The sequence below is a fragment of the Odontesthes bonariensis genome, chromosome 1, assembly GCF_027942865.1.
Source record: "Odontesthes bonariensis isolate fOdoBon6 chromosome 1, fOdoBon6.hap1, whole genome shotgun sequence".
NCBI classification, from domain to species: domain Eukaryota; kingdom Metazoa; phylum Chordata; class Actinopteri; order Atheriniformes; family Atherinopsidae; genus Odontesthes; species Odontesthes bonariensis.
The window spans coordinates 32,209,904-32,224,056 of NC_134506.1; the positions used below are offsets into that span (position 1 = coordinate 32,209,904).

The window sequence follows — 14,153 nt, forward strand, 5'->3', positions numbered from 1 at the left end:
AAAAATTGCATTTGAACACTATATAGAGTGATTTTTTTTTCTGACATTATCTCTAAGTTTTTCTCTTTTTTTTTAATCATGTAGTCTTATTAAATTGCGGATGCTCTTTATAAATACTGCAGTGTGACTGTATAAGATTAATGCTAATGAGGCTTTAAGAGGAGAACAAGTACCCAGAAATAGTTCGGATTTTTTGGAACAAGATTGGCTCATGTGCTGCTTTAGTTTAGGATGGTAGACATACCAGCCAACATCCATGCAAGATCTGTACATTTGTGTCTCCCTCCTGATCACCGCCATACAACACTGTATGCTGTTCAGAATATCTGTACATCTGCAGATTGAGCAGGGGTTGCCGGTCGCTGCACAAGCTGCTGTGTGTTTTGACCACTGATTTATAATCAGACAAAATTATTATCGTTTTTGTAAATCTCTGCAGGTGTTCTGAACTCTCAGAGCTGAATACTTGTTACTTTTTACCATTAAGCAATTTTTATTCGGGCCATTATTCCAGAGCTGAAACCACCAAATAAAACACATTTGTTTTTCTCTACTTTACTGATGAGTGTCTCATTTCTATATTGGTAAAATTGCACTTCTTCTTTACGGTTGTTCTCCTTGTTGTGTTTGTTTAGTTGTGGTGCAAACATAAATTTTATATGCAAATAACTAAAGACTGTAGCATTCACATCCATTCAAAAGTGGAAATGGGAATCTGGATCATGCACATGCTTATAACTTCACGATGAATGAGATTTATTAAAGAGAACCATAACGACTCAATGCATAATAAATGTGGCAAAAAGAAGTTTCTGCTTTTGTGTGTACACACAGTTTTATGCATCTGGCCCCAGGATTCCTTTATGGAGCCATCTAAGAAGGTGGTTATTATGTGGAGCATAAGGCTAGCTTGTGAGGAAATAAAGAAAAATTCTTTATTATCTGACAAAGATGTTGGGTGAAATAGTTTGATGCTTTGAGGGTAGTTGTTTACTTAGATGAAAAAAAATGGATACATTTTAAAGCCACTGTGTGTTTCTTTTGTGGTACATGTATAAGGAGAATGGCTAGTGGTGCACAAAAGAATGCATCTGTAATTGGGACTGTTAGAGCTATATGTCACTAATGGCTGGGCTCGCTTTGTTACACATGAGAAATATGTTTGAATCTCAGCTTCGCTATCTGAAAAGCAGATCTATTATGAAATGGTAACAAGCTCATTTACAGGAATGAAAAGGTAGAACAAAGAGCGCCTGGGCGAGGGCTTCCGTCACAAAGTCAGACCCTTTCATGTTCACTCCCAGAGAGTGATTTGCTATGATTTTGTAGCCTTTCTTCACCCACATCATAGCTCACAACATATTAGAGTTGATAAGCTGTACACAGTATCTTTTATATCCAAAGCTTGATTATAGAGACACATTCAAGTTAAAGGCAGCAAAAATGCTGTGGGTTTGTAATTAGAGGCTACTTATTGATATATGTACATTTCTTTCCAGCCATCAGTTTTCAGTCATTCTAACTATTACATCATATCAATCCACAGACAGTCTTGTTTTCTTTATGAATTCCTTTTCCTCTTTTGTAGTTTGTTATGAATAATAAAGAAAAATGATCGCACCATATCTGGAAATTTTTTTTATCCCACAGGAAGATGTAGTCAGTTTAAATTAGGCCTTCCTTGGATTAGTGCTGTCACAGTGTAGATGTCTGTTCCATATGGTTTAAACACAAATCTCCCACCCCACCTCTAGCCCACTTATTTCTGGCTGTGATTGACACACTCCGTTTTTTTCTTCTATCCTCCCCGTCTGTTTCTCATGCTGTTGGCTGTGCCTGTCAGTCTGTGTGATAACCAGGAGCCAGCAACCCTGAGCATGTTTGCCACAGCCTCACTGAATCCACTCACCTTATTCTCCCCTGTCTCTTTCTCTCCTCCTCTCTCTGTGTCACAGGATGAAGGGCCACAACACCTTATTTCCACAAGTGCAGTAAAAGTACAAAGACTTCTTGTTCTGCTACATATCATGAAGGAAGGGTGGTCCCTTGATCCTCCTGGAAGGCCGCTGAAAGATTGGGTGACTGAATGAAGGATCCCAGAGTTGTTTTTTTCTCTTATTTGATTTTTTCTTTCTTCGCAAATGCCTCTTTTTTCCCTGTTTTGCTTTGGCGTCTGTGGAAGAAGATTTTTTGCAGAGACCAACTTTTTGCTGCTGTTTTTTAGACATGACGGGAAAAAAAAAACCTTTATAGACTCATTATGCTCAAAGCATGCATACTGACACAGGATATAGATAAACACACATAAAAAAAAAAAACAGAAAATAAGCCAAACATACACGTTTAAAGAAGCTACACTTAAAATAAAAAACTGGAAAATAAAAAACATCTGAAAAAACAAAAAACAAAAACCTTACTTTGTACATGTATAAATACGTGCAAATGCCAACACAAGTACTGAAGCAAACTCATGCGTGTGCGCACACACAAAAATACACACAGACACACAAAATAACACACACACCAGCCTGCTGCCATTTTGGTTTTTGTGCCTACACAGGTGTTGTGCTCTGTGACAGGGCAAGCTCTGGATCGAAGAAGAAAACAAGAAGAAGAGGAGACAAGTAGAGAATCCAGGATAATTTACATGCATCATTCCTTAGGAAATAGGGACCAAAGGACTAAATGCTTTTTAAAAGATTATAAATATATAAATATATAAATATATATTTAAAAAAACTCATACCTTGTAGCTGCAAGTATTACAATTTACTCATAGTCAAAAAAATCATTAAATCAATATCCAGTGGCCTACTGTAAGAAAATGGAAATAATGTATAAAAAAGACATGGAATCGTAGTATAGGGGCTGATCTTTTGCTCTGGATGCTGATTTAGCACCAGGTTGTAGAATAGTGAAGTAGACTAGAAAAAAAAAAAAAGATGTAGATTTGCTAACTTTTGCTGTTGTTTAAAAAAAAAAAAAGAATATTTGAAGTTGAAATGACAAAGGGTTTTAAAAAAAAAAAGGGGATAAAGGAAAACATTCATCTACCCCTGTGCGCAACAAGTATCTTTCTCTTGGATGTTAAGGCACCAGCCACTGGATATCTCACTCATCATGATGTGTAAGTCACTGCACTCTCTGACAGCTATCGAAAGACTGTTTCTGAAAGACAAAAAAGGATGACAAGAGAAAAATAAGGACTGAACTCACCGATGTCTGTGCTGGACGAAGTGCAGATGTTTAAGGCTTCTCGCTAGCCTTTGTGTTCAAGCGACAATCCACTGTAAAGACCAAGTAAAATGGACATTGGGTGTCTTCTGTTATTTTTATTTTTTTTCTTGACCTTTTGTATTTCATCATGAAGTGTGAATTATGAAGCCACAAGTAATTAAAACGAGACGGTTAAAAGAGAGAGGCATGATCATGAGGGGAACAGCGAAGAAGGAAGAGAGGAGGATTAAGGTGACAGCTACTGTAACTGCCAGGAGGATGAACAGTTTAGTAATGAGTTGGTTGTGGTTTCCCCTCAAAAAAATATGCCAATCTAAACTAACCAGGACGTTGGTGAGCGACATGCCAAGACTATGTGTGCATACTGGAGGTGCTGCAAAACTCTTGACTGAGAAAAATTTAATCTCATCTCTTGGCAGATGAAAAGAAACATTTCTCTGAAGAAAAATTCAATTTACTGCAATGATGGCAAAGAAGTGCAGGCTTTTAGGGCTCATTTAGCTCTGCTAAAAATATAATGTTAACAAATTCCACCGTAAACATCTTTACTGACCTGCTTTCTTTATATTTTGTACATAGACCTTATGGGGGAGAAAAAAGTTACTGCTTAAACAAGCTAAATCTATCATAATTCTAAGAACCACTCTGAACCATTGTTCAGCTCGCCTGTAGCTTCTGACACTGACAGAGCAAAGCACTCCGCTGCTGTCATGTCTTGATTTAGAGTCCCATAGTCTTTATTTTTGACTGCTTTAGAGTTGTGGAAGAGAGCTCCTCTCAGAAACCAGATCAATATGTTTAGAGTGTGTCTAGAGGGAGGACCAATGCTGTTTCAGTCACGATGAGCACTTCCCAATTTTCTCTGCCGTACACCAGCTCACATCCGTACACCAGCCCTCTGAGCACTGACAGCTGGCATTAAGAGGCAGGGCAAGGCAAGAAGGGGGGCAGGGAAGAAAGGAAGTCAACAACTTATCACACTGAGATCTTTTTGAACTGATGCTTCTAGGTTGCTGCGGAATGATTTATCTGATAAAATTAGAAGCTGTAATCAAGCCCCTGGTGACAAACATTATAGATTTTTGTGCTATATGATTTCAAAGAACCAGATTTAAGGATTAATTAGGACTGAGCTTGAGTACTGTAGGCACCAGTCCAACCAGTTCATATTTACTACTGAAACTCTTCTTCTTCTTGTCATTACCTCCCTCTTTCTTTTATAAAATTCAGATGCAAACCGGACCTGTTTCAAATCAGAGAAGAAAGAACTGATCATGTGTGCCAGGAAATTCTTGTTTATATTGCACTGCTTTTGCCATTTAAATAGGCTGAAGGTCTTGATTTCAGTCCATAATATCAGCATGCCTTGTACCACCTCCTCTTTCCACTGTCCTAACAGCAGCCATGCCTTTCAAAACCTCAGCACAACTGTTCATCGTCTCTCCTTTTGGAGCAGCATTTTAAAACCTGGCTAATGTCTCTGCTCACTACCCTTCAATTATCTCCAGCACCATATTAGACATGCTTTTTCCCTGTAATCACACTCTAATCATCAGCTTCTATACATTAGCAGCAACCAAGTGAAAAATGACCAGGATAATCACTTGGACCAAATGACTGTAGAGATGGTCCCCTGCATGCACATGGATGACAGAAGGAAGATTAGTGAGAATTATGTTTGTGCCTACTCCCTGGCAAGGCTGCTGACAGTTGACCTGGCACCAATAATACAGTTGAATTTACCCGAAAAGGCAATGGAGGATGTGGAACAAAACCTTCCATATTATAACAAGGTGATAAAATTGCAAGGCAAATTGACATTATCGACAATTAAAAAAGAAGGGTACAGAGCATGTGTATTCACCACAAAGGTTACAGGAATAGTTGTTTAAAACTGGGAGGAAACCAACAATTTTGCTACAAAATGTTCAATCCTGGAGAAGCAGCTGCTGTGAAGCCTGTGTTATTGTGATTTCTTTTTCAGCAACAAAATTGCATTTCAGCAGTCAACAACAGAGGTCACCCAATTTTACAAAATGACTTGCTCAGACTGCTGTCTTTATCTTGTTCGTATCCCAGGGCACCTGCAAAGCACAGTTTTGTTCTACACTAACATGATATTCAGAAGCACAGCTCTTTAGATTCAAAATGATGTCCATCAATTAACAGCTTTTAAAAATGCATTTAAACCCAGCCTTTCTTCCTCTGCCCTTGATTAAACTAACGGTAGAAATGTCAGAAGCTGCATGAATTAGCTCAAAGCAAAGCCATGTTCTCCATAAAGTATGTGTTTTCTGTGTGAAGCTGAACTGATCAATGGGCAATCTAATGTTCCATGCGCAACCAAATGTCCCATGCTTGTTTTGATAATCTCTAGAATACACATAGTAACGTAACTCTTGCATGCATGCTCCACAGAATTTCTCTGTCTCTGTATATCAGATGGTGTGCAAGTTCCCACTACTAATGGCACGTTGATTCCCCAGTGAGCCAAAACCTAGCTTTGCCTACTATCCCACTGCCTGGCTTGGCTAATAGCGCAGCATTCATGTAGCATATCTGCTATGCCGGGGCTAAATTGGGCAATGTGAAATCAGCATTTCAACACATTTAATTAGGGTGCTCCTATTACCTTTACACCCCTTAAAAGCAGAGATCACAGTGAAACTACCGAAATAAGAGGAAAAAAGAAGTGTACACTTTTTTTTTAATCTCATTATCCAATTATTTTATCAATCTCTGCCTATTGTGCCCTTTGCATCAGTCCAGTTGGGTTTTTAGTTCACAATAAGTTTCACCTGTATAAGTACTGAGAAATGTCAACCTGGCTGGAACTCAAAGAGATGTTTAAAACTATATTTCCCCTAAAATTATTTTGAGGGAATGTAATTTGACACTTTGATTTATAGGAATAAGTATAAATCTAATTAAATCTGACACATGCAAATTATGCTGATATCTCAAAAGTTATGCATAGCTCCAAAAGGATAAATCCTATCATCTCTGTGGTCTCACTGTTCTGCCTTTGATGAGCATCAAATAAATCAGTGGTGAACTGAAAGGTACTCTACATTAAGGACCAAACAAATCTTTTCCAATGAAAATGACCAAAAAAACTATTCTTTTAAGATACATGTACCCACTCAGAAATAGGAAGGGTGTGTAGGTGTTATACTCATTTCAACTGCCTATACACCACTGCTCATGAAGCTCATTGTGTAGAGTCGCACATAGGGTCACAGCCAATGGCAGGACAGACCAGAAGACTGCTAAAGCACGGATCTCCAACCCCCTGGGTGCATAACACTCACCCTGAAATAGCAGTGATTGTCAAAGAAAGGAAGTGAAATGTAATTGACTGAAAGTGGAGAGATAATTAAAGGAACCTGGTGGACAGGAGAGAAGAAATTAATGCCTCTCATTTAATAGCTGCTTTGGGAGAACACTTTTCCGTCATCTCATTTTGGTGCAGAACAAGGTTTTGCTGTGGAAATGGGATTTTGAATAGGAAAAGGTGGAGATGGAAATAGTGGAAATGGGCACTGGGTTGTGGGGGTGCTGTATGCTAAACTGAAACTCCACAAAATCACTCCCAATACTCAGGGCATCAGCCATTATGATGTCATGATTAGTGGAGCGGTTCAGAGCCTTGCCTTACCCCTGATCCTGAAGGAGGTTGAGCAGATAAACATGAGGACAGTAGGAGCTGTGCGACTGCATCCAATCATGGGGAGCGCTGAGCCAGCAGAGGGGTTGATCAACCACCTAAATCTTGCTTTGGACTTATAATACCGTCATTCAATTCCAAGAATAACAAAGACACAAGAAAAGAGGTCACCGTGCAGCCAACACAAAGAACTTCTGGAAGTGTGCACCCACCTTTGAAGACACAGCAGAGAGTATTGAAGGCAAAGACCCCCCTTTCTATTCCTTACTGTAAATAGCCTTTTAAATACAAAAACAAGGAGAGGTTGTATAGCAACTTGTGGTGAGAAGCTCTGTGGGACAATGATGTCATTATAAAATGTATCCACAGCAGTGCAGGGATTTAGGAGAGTTTTAGTCCTTTTAAGCCCCTTAGGTTTGGGCTGTGAACATGCATCCTACAACCCTAAGCATTGGACCAAGGCTTAGGAAGTATCTGACTTAGTGTCAAACCTAAGCCACGGCCCCGATGTGATCCGTTAATTAAGATTCTGTGTACACCAACATGTCATGATTTTTCTGACAGAGGAAAGATAGCCTGTGCAGTAATTGGATTAGTCCAATTCCAGTTGATGAACAGATATGACAGCGACTGTAAAGTTCATCCATCTGCATGCTTTCTGCTTGACAGTGTGAAAAAAAAAGGAAAAGAAAGCATCAGCTTTCACCAGTCTTTTGAAATCTCTGGAAGTGAAAGTTTAGGCTTTACAGCATTTAAAGAGGCTAGTTTTGCTAAATGAAACTCCAGGTAACAATTTGTTTAACATGTACATAAACCATTTTGGAATCAAGCATTTAATACACAAGGCTGACACTATACATACACGGTTAGGCTTGGAGGAAGGGGACAAACAAGAGACCAACTATTGCAGATCTCAGCAGAACCCTGTGCTTGCTTGACCCGATCTACCATTGCTCTCCTGACCACACAGCTGCATTAGACCTGTACATACAATATAGCTTATTTTTCAATTCTGTTCATCATTCTTTATAGGCCATACAATAGATCACCTTCAAACATTAGAAAAAAATAAATAAAAGAATAGTTGATATATTTCATTGAAACTAAGAAAAGGATCCTATGAAATAATTTATCAAAAACAGAAGATAAAATTATTTTATTTCTTGTATAGTGAAGCACTGATGTTCAGAAATGGGATTTTATACTCATGTTGATAAATGTTTCTTTATTTTCCTTCTTTGTTGTGTTATTACAGGCTGAAGCTGGGGTAGACCCATTGTCATGAGGTTTATTCGGATATGCTTTGATCATTTTTCTTTATGTTTTGGCTGCACAATCCCTTAGTGAAATCCCCTGTGGATGGGCAAGTTCAAAGAGATTTTGCTCACTGCGAGCTGTTAAATCAATACAAAAATTAGCAAACTGCACTGTAAAAAGATGATTGATGGCACCGGTCTGTGGATTCAGGAAAAACAAAGTCCACTGCACAGAGTTCAAATGAATCAGTCTTATTTGAGGCCTTTTGTTGTATTGAGAAGAAAAAATAAGACTGAAAACAAACAAACAAAAATGATCAAACATTGCCATCACATCGGTTTTATATTTGACCTATATTGTCATCTTATTCCATTTCACAATGGTTGGTTTTCTTGTAAATCTCTTCCTTATGATTTTATTTTTTTCTTGGTTTACTTTTGGACGGTTATTTGTGATTACCCTACTACATATCTCTCGAGTTTCACATTTTTCTTTTCTTGCGTCTCTACCACAGTCTCTTCACTAATGCGACTCCATCCACTGAAGACACTGTGCCAACATTAGATTGTGCCACATTGCTTTACTCCAGTGAAGTTGGTTTGTTAAAGTGAGGAGGGAATTCTGCCTTAAACCCAGCCTGTTCTCTTTGACAGCACTACCTGTTAACAGCGGTCAGACACTGTATACTGGGGATGCCAAATGCTCTTTCAAACAAACACTTAGCCAGAGTCAGTTTTGCCTCAAGCCCATTTTGACACAAATACGGATGTGGTCATCCACCTCCATTGTCATTGGTTACAAGGACCAAAATGTAAACAAACTCAGCTAACTGAGCAGTTTGCTTCAATCAAACATTCAATGAGAGCCTTTAAATCGTACACCTTTAGTCATAGGTCATTTTGCACCATAGATTTTTGTATCATGGATCATTACATTCCCAGCTTCACTATATAATTTCTTATAGTGTTGTCATTCAAAATTTATTTTTCGTAGTATATGAAGGTATTTAAATTCACATTGAAAAAAGTAATCATGTATTTTATTATTTGACTCTGACAAATTGAGTTTCTGTTTCCTGTCTTGTTTGAAACAAAGATGTAATTTGAATTAGAGTTGGCTCGGGTCCGTTTCCCTGATTCGGGATGATATCTCCCATAGTGCTCCTGAACTCTGTAGTTCTCTAGTTCATTATATTCTGCTTAGACTAAAATAAAGCACAGTCCTGTAGAAGATTGAGCCTGCTTTGTCTCTTTTATTTATTCACCTATCCTGATTAATTAATTCCTAAAAGTATAGATCTTTCATGGTGTGCAAAGTGGGAAGCTGTCAGTGTCCTAATGTCACCTGGATTGTGAAGAGAATGCATTTAGGTCTTGTCATTGTATTAATTGAGCTAACAGCGCTAACCATATCCGAATACCAAATTAGAAAAGGCGGTTAGTAGAAAATCGTTTAAAAGGGGCGAATAATGCATAATAAATGGAAGGGAGGTTGGAAGGGGGAGGGAAATAAATTGTGAATTGATTAAAGGGAAATGGATATTCAGCTCTTGTCTTAAGGAGGTGTTACAGTAGAAACAATATCAGGTGCAATGAGAGCAGCTGGCCGTTGTCTGTGAAAAGGAAGCAGAAGGCCAAACAATTAATCAGAGTTTTTTCTCGTGCTGTTATTCACCAAGGAGGGTCAAAATGAAGCTAAGGGACAGTGTCCTTTTCATGTCTAAGAGCCTTGTCCTCCTCAAATCAGCGAACAAGCGGTCATCAAATACCTTAAAACCAACTACAATGAGGAGAAATATATGGCGTTATACACCTCAACTGAGCAAACCCCCCCCAGCTCCAACTGTCCATTACAACAGCGGGAAAACATCAAAACAGTGACACTAATTGTTCCCAGAATGGAGTATGACACCTGGGGAAACATCAATGACCAAGATATCCCAAGACACAACATCATGTCTTTTTTATGGGTCTCTCTGGTGCGTCTGTATAGCAGCACTATTGTGGAAACAGATTTACGGTGGCTAAATTTACAGGTGATAAAAGGCAAAGAGGGGCCAGTTGGAGCACTAACTCTCAGCTACTCAAATGCTGACTCCTGTGCAAAGTCTCATGGGGCCGTCTCTCATTGTGAAGCAGACACTCCATGATTCCACATGACAAACTGGATTGTTCCTCGAGTGAGTCCTGCTGAATTATTTTGGTCCGTTCGATTGCATCTCCTACCCCTGAGATTTTCCTCTACTGTTGCCTTTGAGCCATAAGCCTCGACAGCCACCGTTGTCGATACTCAATCTGTTCTGTAACCCCTAAAGCTGATGAAATGTGCTAACAGGGGTTGGTTTGTTTGTCTCTAGGAGGGGGGCCAAGGGAAAGAAAATGGAACAACAAGACTCTTTTGACAGTTCCATTTTTCCAATGTTTTGGAGAAAGGGATAATCATGAAGTATGGATTGGATAGGGGGAAAGTTATTACATTTTCTTGTCTTTATCCTTGTTTGAGTTGTATTTTTTTTAAAAAAGGTTAGATTGTTGTAAACATACACATTTTTTGCAGTTCCCAGGTTTCCAGGTTTATCCCCAATTCCAACTCCTCTGTTCTCAGTTTGAGAGTGAAAGAAAAAACACATTGTTCGCACGTTCCACCTTGTTACATTCTAAATCTTCAATGTTAATGTGACAAACACACAACTTCTTTCTGTCTGGCTGATTCTTGAATAGATGTAGTTTTTAAAATAAATGGCATTATAGTTGTGGTGGTCTTATGTAGCTCAAACACAGTAGCAGATGAAGCAAGTGCCAGCTAAAAAGATCAGCCTGAACACTTCTTTTAACATCAAGCGAGAGTCTTCAAGATTTTAGTATCACATCATTCACAGCCATAAACGTACAAAAGGGCTGTGTGATTTGGCTAATTAAAAAATCATGCACCGTTTCGGATTTTAAATAATGCTTTGTTCAGGCATCCACAGCATGACTCTTTAATGACAACAAAGCTTCACATTTTGGAAAACTCTTTTTTTTCTTTTTTTTTTTTAAAGTGTTTTAATTTTTAAATGTCAAACGTATTTTCAAACAACGACTTCTGGCAGCTTTGAAAAAAAAAACATGACGAGTGGGCATAATTGATACTAATATATTATATTTAGTTTTTTTTCTCATATGGAACATGTCATTAAAAATACCAATTTAATGGCTTTATGATGAAGTGAAACAATTTTATTATGTCTTCCAAATTGTTTTCCACTGACAGTAATATGAAATTGTCACAAAAGCACTTCAGACCATTACTTTTATGTGCTTATAAATTCATGTCATGTGCCTCATTATACCAAGGAATGGCAGGTCTGTAGGTAACTGTGAATAATGGCCTTTCAACTTCCTAACTATGTCCTACACAAATATTTACCATATTGACTTATCTCTTGTCACTTACCATGCATTTAGCATTTGACTTTCATCATCCATTAATCTATCAATGCATCCATTAGGGACACTCAAGCATTTGGGAGCCTCTGCACACTCCGGCGGGCCTATTTGCATGTGCTTTTAATGGGAAACATGTTGCAAACACTAAGTGTAAGTTATGCTACTCAGAAATCTGAATGCGCTATCAACATTTGTCAAATTGCCATTTTTGCTTTCTTTTCTCTGCTTCTTTTTAAAATAGCTATTAAAAAAAATTAATTATGACAGAGGGTGGCACATTTCGATTCCATCTCTTTTAACATGCAGATTCTTAAATAACAAAAGATTATAACTAAATGAAAGTGAGAGGACGACCTGGGTAAGCAAAGCTGCACAATCCTTTTGATCCTATTATGTATTACAAAAGCTTAATCAATATCTAATCAAGGCGAATACAGCATGCCGTGTCTTACAGAGCTCTTTGTTGTCAGAGGTGAGGTTGCCATGGTGACTGGACAGGTGGGGAGAGCTTAGGCTGCAGCCGTATTGATGGAAATTAAGAAGCATTGATGAGACTTGAAGATGCTGGGATTGAAAAGGGAGATAATTAAAGTAAGGGGTGCAGTGGCAGATGTGTGTATGTTTGTGTGAGTGGAAAGGGTGTAAGGGGAAGGAGGGAGCAAAAGGATTTAGGCTGGAGGTGACGCAGACAGGTGGAACTTGGACATGTTGCTTGTCTGTCTGTCTGCACCGTTTAGCACCAAGACAGCAGCAAGGTTATCTGCTGAGATTTTGACACCCCAAAACACCTGAACATTTTTAGAAGAGAAATGTCCTAAATGCCACATTAAAAGTTGCATAATCCTGTCAGAGATCCTGTCTTTAACACTCCAGTCGACAACAACAGGGCTTTCATTTATAAAAATTGACATCATTAATTGTGATCTTAAGTAGGAAAACCATATGAATGGAGTTATTCATAAAATCTTATCTTGAAATATACATGTTTTTATTCATTGACACGCATTGTGTCCAAGTCACAAGTGGTGAAATTTGCATGCATTTTATCAGCCCAGTGTCTTAAAGACAAAAAAGTGCAACAGGTACGTTTGTGAGATGGCAACATATGTGAAGGCTGTTGCTTTGTGCAGGCCGGGGAGCATTATTTACTCTAACAGTGATACACGAATACTGAAAAGTACAAGTGCAAAGCTTTTATATGTATTCTAAACCTAACAACGTGTTTTAAAGTTTTTACTGTAACTACTTGAGAGTCAAAGCTAAGTATAGATAAGTAAATGGACAAAATTGAAAAAATGCCAGAGGGGTATTAATCCCATGGTCTCTTGTATGAGATTCAGGGGTCCACACCACCTACTGCCTAATTCTCATAAGTAACTGAAGCTCTGTGCTGTTATATAGCAAGAAGTTTGCTGGTAAATTAAGTTATCATGCAAAGTCGGCATGGGTGGACAATGAACCTAAATGTCATCGAAAAGACATCGTATGAAAAGACAGAAGGAAATGAAAGTCAAAAATGTAAAACTTGTGGCAAAAAAAGTAATTTTTTTTTAAATTTCAGAAGAACTTGAGGAAGAAAATTTGTAGTCTTGTGCAAATTACCCTGCAGTTAAAGTATTGCTTGCAGAGCTTAAAGAGCTGTTGCACCTGACTGATGGGCAGGAAACATGGCCCAAATCAAAGCTCTGTCAGTGGAAAGACAAGGTAACAGAGGGCAAAAGGGAAGCATTCATGGAATATAGATGATTACATGAAGGTGATATTCATTGATCATTGACAAATCTGCGATGGGAAAGGAGATGAATCCAGAACATTTGTTTGTTGCGTGTCCAGTGAAACATATAAAGATGACTTCCTGAAGAAAACAAGCAAATTTCCACAGAGACGAGGTTGAATGTCGGGTACGCATCATGCCACAGAGCATGTACAAGAAAGATTGAACCCGATTGATGACGAATATTGCTTTCTTTTTTCTTCTCAGTTAAGTCCTCAAAGTATTGCTTTCAAAAAAGCCAGACGAGATGCAAAGTATTCATTTTTTGGGGGTATATGTTTAAAAGCCAGAATGTTCTGCTAATTAAAAATGTTTTGCGTATTATTTGTGTATTCATTTTTTACAAAATAAAAAGGACGAATGAACATCCTCAAAGTGCTGTGTTTTACATCATTTTTGCCATGGAGTTGTGGGCATGGTACAATTTTGAGTTCTGCCATTAGATCAGATTGGCTCTACTATCTGCATGAAATGAATGCTCAATTAAAGGTGTGATCAAAAAAAATTGCAGAAGGAAGGTATTGTATATTGCCATTTTTCTTTTTTTTCCCCTTGTAGTGTAAGGTCAAAACATTTTGTTTAAGTATCAGCCACAGCTGTGTCTTTGTGGGCTCAGCTCAATAGTGACACTCTCACAAGCTGCATATTTGTTTTTTTAATCAACCCTCTATTTAGTCCATGAATAATAGTCTCTTCTACCAACACTGCGAGTTGATCTGCACAAAATGGAGCTTTTTCTCTTTTCTTACATGGTTAGCTGAACAAACTCTAATTTGCACTGACATTAAAT

General features: G+C 38.2%; 1 protein-coding gene across 1 annotated transcript in view; it reads left to right on the forward strand.

The window, feature by feature from the left end:
* The window catches only part of celf6 (CUGBP Elav-like family member 6), a 141,034-nt gene extending 131,641 nt beyond the window's left edge, over positions 1 to 9,393 (forward strand). The window contains exon 13 of the mRNA XM_075464594.1: positions 1,956 to 9,393. The gene's annotated coding sequence lies outside the window, so the exon portion shown is untranslated. The remainder of the gene's footprint in view (positions 1 to 1,955) is intronic.
* Positions 9,394 to 14,153: the final 4,760 nt, after the last annotated feature.